The following is a 9359-nucleotide window of genomic DNA, read 5'->3' as shown; positions in this document are numbered from 1 at the left end:
GGCGTAATTAATTTAAAAAAATTAAATAAGATAATCCTGTTTTGGTTCCTGCTAGAGCAGAAAGAGTGGCTTGGTTCAAAAAAGCACATAACAGCAGAAAGCAAGCAAGATTTTGTTCACTGGGAGCTTCATCTTCAAAATAGACCAAAAAATGTTGAGAGGTATCTTCTTAAAGATATGATGAAATAAAGAGTTCATTTTTTCAAAATGGCGAATCACAGTTTGAAGATAAGGACTATGTAGAGAAGTGCTTAGAAAGATTAAGTAGTTAGAGAAATATTGGACACATTTGAGAAGGGAAGACTTGTAAGATCATGGTGTCACATAATTGTATGATTATGGAGTGATTTTGAAGGTGACCCAGTGAATGTGGGTGGGAAAGTATTACTTTTGCTCTGAGGAAACAAGCACAGAGGAAATGAGACACCTTGAAAATGAGCCAGCAAGAACAATAATACATTATGGCCATCCGTGGTCTGATGGTAAAACAACCCCTTAGTGGAAAGATTCACACCAAGGATATGAAGGTGCATGATATTCTTTTGAATATTCATTGACTCTTGCAAAGCCAAAACTTGCTTATTTGTTCTATCTCACCAAGATGGCCTCACAAAACTAACACCAGAAAAGTTGATAGGAAATACAAACGTTTACTATCACCACAGAAAGGGAAAAATGTATTTATATCTGACAACATTGCTAGATCCAAGTGTGGTCGAGTCAAAAAAAAAAAGTGAACTTAGATTAAACTGCTAAAAGCTCAGTTGAGCTTTCCACAATGTATAGGGGGTGAAAAGAAAAAAAATAAATTAAGGTATAACTTACTATTGTAGAAAAAAAGAGAATAGAAATAAATGCTACTTGAGGCTGGAAATATTTAAAAACTGAAGAAAGACAGCCAGGGCTTCGAGGTGTTTTATAGAGATACTGGTCACACACACACACACACACACACACACACACACACACACACACACCTATTTTTGCTACTATGCCCAATAGCACAGTCACAAAAAAGAAATCTTAGGATCTGGGAACTGGTCCACAATCAGTGCAAATGAATATATGCCTCAAATACCACTTTTTGAGTGAGGAGACAGTGTGAGTAAGTGGATGACAGTCCTGGCTCTAGCTATTGAAGAGGTATGTGCTGAACAGCCATCAATGTGGGTATCTACTCAGGTATCTCAGGAAGCATCTGGAGCTTCCAATGTCAAGGAGTTTAATGTTTATAAATTAATTTTATGTTTGATATTTGATATTTCACATTTATATGTGAGTAAGAGTATTCAATTTTTTGACTGTAATTTTTTAATAAACCCCATAAAGGGAAAGAGCTTAAATTCAAATGTGAAGAATATGTGGCTAACTATTTTCAGGGTATTACAATAGTAATTATTTAATCTCATCTATTATTTCATCCACTACTACTTAATTTCATCCCATAATCTCTGGTGAAGTACATTGAAGATAGTGGTCATGCATAATTTGTGTTGAAAAACTGGGAAGAAATATTCAGCTTAGGGCTTAGCAAAGCCTTTAAGTTACTTTAATGAATGACTTGTTCTAACCCGGTGCTTCTCCAGCTTTAATGTACATAAGAATTACCTAGGGATCCTGTTAAACTGTACAATAATTAGATCTGGACTCACTGTGAAATTCTGCATTTCTAACAAGCTCTCAGGTTATGCTGATGCTTCTGTTCTGCAATAGTAAGGTTCTAATCCATTCCGAAACTCTCTGAGTCAAAAGCTATCATCTTGCCACTGAATTCAGAACTATCACAGAAGAAATGCTGGCATTAGGGCAGTGGCCTTATGACACGTGGAACAGGGCTTTTCTAATAAATCACCCCCATCCTCTACTAAAGAGAGCTACTACAACTAGGGCTGATTATGGGATTAATTGTTTGTGCCTACAAGTAAAAAATAATCTGAGGAGTGTTAGAGAAGAGTTAGTTTCCATTCCTCATATTTCAATAAAAGAGGAATATATGTAAAGACATACCTACTTCCTAACACAAGAAATAAAGGCATGGAAAGATTATACTCTGCTTTCTCCCCAAACAGAGAAGTGACACATTTGCTTCAGGTTCAGGGTCTTCCAAGCTCTGCAGAGCCACCTAGCCTGCAAGATGCCTGCTTTCTCAGGTCTGTAGAGCAAGCTTTCGCTGGCCAAGAAGGCCATCATTGTTCAGTCCGACAAACATCAGGTAGACCGTTCTGTTTAACACTGAGGTGAAACATTTCAAGCCCAGGTGGCTATATTCTTTTTTTTTTAAAAAAAAAAATTATTACATTTTAAGTTCTAGGGTACAAGTACACTACGTGCAGGTTTGTTACATATGTATACATGTGCCATGTTGGTGTGCTGCACCCATTAACTCGTCATTTACATTAGATATATCTCCTCATGCTATCCCTCCCCTCTCCCCCACCTCGCAACAGGCCCTGGTGTGTAATGTTCCCCACTCTGTGTCCAAGTGTTCTCATTGTTCAGTTCCCACCTATGAGTGAGAACATGCGGTGTTTGGTTTTTTGTCCTTGTGATAGTTTGCTGAGAATGATGGTTTCCAGCTGCATCCATGTCCCTACAAAGGACATGAACTCATCTTTTTTTATGGCTGCATAGTATTCCATGGTGTATATGTGCCACACTTTCTTTATCCACTCTATCATTGATGGGCATTTGGGTTGGTTCCAAGTCTTTGCTATTGTGAATAATGCCGCAATAAACATATGTGTGCATGTGTCTTTATAGCAGCATGATTTATAATCCTTTGGGTATATACCCAGTAATGGGATGGCTTGGTCAAATGGTATTTCTAGTTCTAGATCCTTGAGGAATCGCTACATTGTCTTCCACAATGGTTGAACTAGTTTACAGTCCCACCAACAGTGTAAAAGTGTTCCTAATTCTCCACATCCTCTCCAGCACCTGTTGTTTCCTGACTTTTTAATGATCGCCATTCTAACTGGTGTGAGATGGTATCTCATTGTGGTTTTGATTTGCATTTATCTGATGGCTAGTGATGATGAGCATTTTTTCATGTGTCTGCTGGCTGCATAAATGTCTTCTTTTGAGAAGTGTCTGTTCATATCCCCATCCTTTTTGATGGGGTTGTTTTTTTCTTCTAAATTTGTTTGAGTTCTTTGTAGATTCTAGATATTAGCCCTTTGTCAGTTGGATAGATTGTACAAATTTTCTCCCATTCTGTAGGTTGCCTGTTCACTCTGATGGTAGTTTCCTTTGCTGTGCAGAAGCTCTTTAGTTTAATTAGATCCCATTTGTCAATTTTGGCTTTTATTGCCATTGCTTTTGGTGTTTTAGACATGAAGTCGTTGCCCATGCCTATGTCCTGAATGGTATTGCCTAGGTTTTCTTCTAGGGTTTTTATGGTTTTAGGTCTAACATTTAAGTCTCTAGTCCATCTTGAATTAATTTTTGTATAAGGTGTAAGGAAAGGATCCAGTTTCAGCTTTCTACATATGGCTAGCCAGACTTTGCAATGCGGGCTCTTTTTTGGTTCCATATGAACTTTAAAGTAGTTTTTTTCCAATTCTGTGAAGAAAGTTACTGGTAGCTTGATGGGGATGGCATTGTATCTATAAATTACCTTGGGCAGTATGGCCAGGTGGCTATATTCTTAAAACCATACTCATCGAATAGCTTTATCAGCAATAAAGATGCCATTTTCCCCCATCTATCCAATTCTAGTGTGTTATGTCTCAAAAAGTTTCAAATTCAGGAGGGAAAAATAGAAGTGTTCATTAGTTACCACCTAAAGACCAATGGTAAATATAATAGGTGTGAAATGCCTCCTAATCAGTTCTTTATCGGAAGAATGGTTTTTCTCCTGACTCTAACTGCCACTGGGCTGAGTCCAGAGACCAGATTTTGAAAGAAAGAAGTAAAAATTAGGGTGCTCCTTTCTTTCTGTGTCTGGATTTTTAGTGAAAGAGGACAATTGTGGTAAAGTGATGAAGCTCCCCTACTTAATTGTTGCTTTGTCTATTAGTCCCCAATCTTAGCAATGGGAAAGTTTTAAATGTAACGAAATATGCACTGAGAACCTGAGCACATGGAGCAAATGTTCTGTTTCCCTTGAACCAGCACAGAGAAAGAGTCAAGGTTCATTGAAGAACTTTGGCTTCTACATCAGTGCCATGCCCACCAAGGTATTAGAAAGATTACATAGACAAGAAATGAGAACCTTTGGGGGAAGCAACTAGTTACAATACAGATGCAATTTTATGCCCCCAGTCTCAACCTGTTTGTAGGGAGCAGGCAGCCTAGAAATAATCGCTTACTTCACAAAGTCAATAGGAAGTGCTGACTAAATGAGCAAAAGGTTACAGCCCTGGGATGGGGAAAAAAAAAAAAAAAAAAAAAAAAAAAAAAAAAAAAAGCTTATGAATGTGAAGACTTTAAGATCAAAGTCAAATGGAGAAGAACCACAGATCCTAGCAGTAGGTGTCAGTATGTCCTGCAAAATACAAACAAGACCTGTCCAGAGTCAGTGGACAGGTCTGGCCCCTCATAGCAGAAAATAGCTCAGATACAAAGGACGTTCACCAATGTGAGGTCCTTTTTAACCACAACAAAGGCACAGTAAGACCCCTGATATACACGGTTGCCATTTTGGGGAAGAGAAGGCGGGACACAATCTGAAAGAGACTCATGTACATAAAAGGAACTATTTAAACCAACACTGGTGGGGAGTTGAACTATGAATAGATGAACTATGTTAACAGGAAAAGACTGATACAGTTAACCAAAATATGTATCTTTAGAAGTGGCATGAGGTTCAGAAGAAATATCAGATCTGTTATGGGATAAATAGAAGCTACATTTTCCATATTGACCAAATATGAAATAAACTGAGAATGAAAATATATTAGGGATAAAATATGGAGAACAATCTAATATAGAGAATCTAATCTCATACTGGAGGTATTTTAGAAATGGACAATGATGAAAATGAAAGGCAGGAAATTTTAAAAAATAAGAATAAAAGTTAAAGAAAAATGTGGATCTTAAAAGTGTTTTTGCCGACCACACACACCCACAAAATTTATGTTTTAATTATTGTTGTGAAATTCAGCATGCCAGTGATATAGGAATTATTACAAGAGAATTTATAAACAAAAAGCAGATTATCCATAATATGAACAAAAGCATAGGGGTCTCAGAATCCTTATCGGCAAGAATGTAGGTTGGATGACAATGGAGCAAGGCACTACAAATTCTGAGAAAAGTTTTTTTCTACTAGAATTGAAAACTTTTACAGATTGTCAACAATATCTAAGCCAGAACAATGGCATTGCAAATTTCCAAAAATCGGAAATTTATTTCTGGCACATCTTTTCCTAGTAAATTAATTATATCTCTCAGAAAATTTTAAAAAGAGGAATAAGTCAAGAAAAGGTTTTGAAATTCAATCAATAATAATTCTGAACCTGGAGATCATTGGAAGAAAATTCCAGGATAATAATCGAAGCAGGAAAACAGAGTTCGCTGGAAGGGATGTCATGGGCATTTTTAAAAAGTCATAATATGCATCAGAACAATTATATAATTCATAACTAGAAAAAAGTAGTAAAGCAGATTAGAAGGAATTCAGTGAATTAATCATTTTAATAAGTGTATTAAGTATTAATTGATACATAGTTAATGTTATATATCTAATATTTAATGAATAATATAATTGAAACTGATATGATATTAATAAGGATAATCCACAAAACTAAAGGTTAAAATATAAAGCAAATTAAAATGTTGCATTATTTGGAGGAATGAATGGCATCTATGTTAGTCCAGGTAGCCAGAGAAGTGGATTCCATGACAACATTAAACCTGTATTTTATTAGGATGAATGATTGTAAGAGGAAATGAGGAGGATGCTGGGATGACTGGAAGAGCATTCAGAGGGGAATGCAAGTCTGACTCTGAGTGAAGAAGAGGGAAGTAAGACTGGTGGGAGCATCCTTGACTGCTGAACAGTAGAAGAAAGATACAACAAGTGCTCTAAGAGGACCTTGAGCCAAAGCAGTGATCAGAAGAGTCTCATGTGTCCCAGAAATGAGCCTACCTTAGTGAGCATCCCACACTCAGTCATTACCCAAGAGCAGCCCCTGCAAGCCTGGCACCATAGCTGGAATCCTTGGTTAATAATATATTCCCTACAGTTGAAGGTTTACAAGGGTCATTCTCATGGTTACCATAGCATGGAAGAAAAACAATTTGGTCCGAAGAATATTCAATGTTGACCGGTCTAGTGATGAAGACATGGTAGTCAAAGAAGAACATGTAATCCAAGCACACCTCTTGGCTTTGCAGGAGAAAATCTCATGTAGTCATAATCAACTTAATCCTCTTCAATTGCTTTAAAATATAAAAACAAACCACACAGATTTAAAAAGTTAGTATGTTACAGAATAGCTGTTTTCTTACAAATGTAAAAATAATACTACAGATATCAGAAATAGCATGGCAGAAGAGGAGCAAAGAAGGAAATGAGGAATAGGACAATTACAGTCTCATCTAACAAATGAGATGTCAGGAGATCATTTCTGTTGTAGACATAGAAAGATATGTGGCTTAAATGTTTTACTTACTTTAATAATTTAACAAACAGAAAAATCACACTGCATGATAAAGAATGTTTTAGTAAGAAAGAAAAAGTGTAGAGTGGGTGATATAAATAAAATCTTAATCGACTAGAGAGATAAATAGTGATTTAAGAATATTACTTAGTGTTATGGCTGTATTTACCATAACTGAAAACAAAAATAATTATTTTAAATTTATTACCTCTGTCGAGTAAGCCTGGAGGTTGGGAAGATTCAGTTTAGAATATTTTTGCTCTTGATTATATAACTTCCTATATAATAGATCTACCTATAAGAATATGATTTTTTTTAAGTTAAGGAAGAAATCAATAACTTTGTCATCCAGACATAACCATATTTTATACTTAGTGTTGAATTTTTGTATGTCAAAATTACATAATTGGCCTTCTAAAGTAGATATTGTTTTACAAACTGAATTTGCAAACTGAATTATTAAACATATTTAAACTCTAACATGGTATCTTCATTTCCATTAACACAACTACATACTGTAATAAAACCCCTTACATGCCATTTTTAATTGTAATTGTCTCTTTGTGATGAATTCTAAGAAGTATTATTATATTAAAATCATAGGCATTTTAAGAGACATTTTTCCTCCAAATGTGTGCATCATGTATTTCCTCCATTCTCAATCATGATATATCAGAGTACCTGATTCCCACTTGTTACTAGATTTTTTTGGTCTTTTCCAATGGGTTTCTTATTGTTATTTTTATTGCATTCCCTTTTCTTTGATAATTAGTAAAGTTCCATATCTTTCATAGGTTTATTGGCTGTATTTTATGTTTTGAGTATTGTTGGATATGTATATATACACACACACAATGTATATATACATATATGTATGTACATATGTATAGTGAGATATATCTATATCTATATAGATATAAAACCTATTTTTCTATTACAATGCCCCTTTCAATTAGTTTTAACATGTATACAATTATATTTATAAGTGCCCAAATCTTAAGCTTTCCATTTGTATTTCCTTCATTTCTTCTGTCCCTTGAAAGACAGTCTCTACTCAGTGTATCTGCAAGCTAAGTTGTCTGTATCTTATAGGTGTGTTTTGTCATTAAAGGCAAGTCATCGCCTTGTTGGATGCTCAGACCAACACAGTACTGCTATGTATCACAAATCCCATGTATGAGTCTGCCAGAACATTCTCTCTCCCATAACAACACCGAAGATAGCTCCTTGGGACTCTCTGTGTGCTTCCTGGGAAATAAGCTTAGAACTATCAATCTGAAGGTATTATTATTCTAAACACGCTAATCAAAATTTCATAAGTAGTTTCTAAAATGTTAGCCATATATGTTTCTTTTATTTTCTTCTTTTCTTCTTCTTTTTTTTTTTTTCTTAGAGTCTTGCTCTGTTACCCAGGCTGCAGTACAGTGGCGCGATCTCGGCTCACTCTGCAACCTCCGCTTCTCAGGTTCAAGTTATTCTCCTGCCTCCAGGCCCCCACTGAGATTACAGGCACCCACCATCACGCCCAGCTAACTTTTTTGTATTTTTAGTAGAGACGGGATTTCACCAGGTTGGCCAGGCTAGTCCGGAACTCCTGACCTCAGGTGATTCACCCGCCTCGGCCTCCCAAAGTGCTGAGATTACAGGCGTGAGCCACCATGCCCGGCCAATATATCTTTTCCTATCTCCTTTTGCAAACATCTCCTACCTTCAAAAATCATGTTCTTTACACTGTGGATATTGTCCATAATGGTAATATATTCTGTTTTCTTTGGTGTTCAAGGTCACTTGAATTCATTAGGAATCTTTTTCCTAATATGGATTTTGAATTTTTAAAAATGCAGGAATAATGTGATTTAAAATAAAATATTAAAAGGGAAAACTATTGGTGAGAAAAGTCACAAAGTATTGAGTACTGAGAGCAGATAGAAAATAGTTTGTATGAAAACTATCTGTACATTTAGGAAGATAGCTGCCCTGAACTTTTTCTTAGCAAGAAGTTAAAAACAATCATATTTAATCTTTCTGATGAAAATGGTAATCTGGTTGCTTACATCTGACAAATTCAAGAGTATATTCAAGCATAATGGATTTAGCCTTCCCTTTTTATCTGGAAGAGAACAAAAATTGTGATACAGTCTAAGATTCAGAGGAAATATAAATCCTCCTTCCTTCCACTTACCTTTATTTATTTTGAGAAAGGAAGATCCCCTTCTCAGCAGCCCCGTGTGCCTCTAAGGAAAGAAAGTATATAAGGTCATTTTATTTTAATGATTAGCAATGCATATCAAGCACCAATATTTATATGCCATGGAGACAGAGTTTTTAGAAAACAAACATGGAAGATCATCACATCATCTCAGATGTGTAGAGACAATAAACGTTGTTAGAAATATTCTTGCCCTATTGTATAGGTAATGCTAAGAGAAATAGGAATTTTATTTTTTCTAGGAAATGGTTTTCTAACAAGTGAGAATGTCTACAGTGGTTATTGTGTACATGGTGAATTGCAGGAGAAGAAGTTTTTAAAGTGTGGGGACTTTACAGAAACACTTACGTACCTGGGTTGAATACTCACTTACACTATGAACAGTGCAGCGAAGGCTCTGGGTGTTAATATATGACAGTGCAGCAGCATCATTTGGGGAAAAGCAGAAATGTGACTCGTAAAGGAGAAGTTTATTTGGCCTGGCTTAAGGCAAGATGATGATGTAAACTAATGAGAATGACCAGTCTTGTGATCTTTTAATACCA

This window comes from Papio anubis, chromosome 15, assembly GCF_008728515.1.
Source record: "Papio anubis isolate 15944 chromosome 15, Panubis1.0, whole genome shotgun sequence".
Classification (NCBI taxonomy): Eukaryota; Metazoa; Chordata; class Mammalia; order Primates; family Cercopithecidae; genus Papio; species Papio anubis.
The sequence above is the reverse complement of the archived record's forward strand: the minus strand, read 5'-3'. Positions refer to the sequence as shown.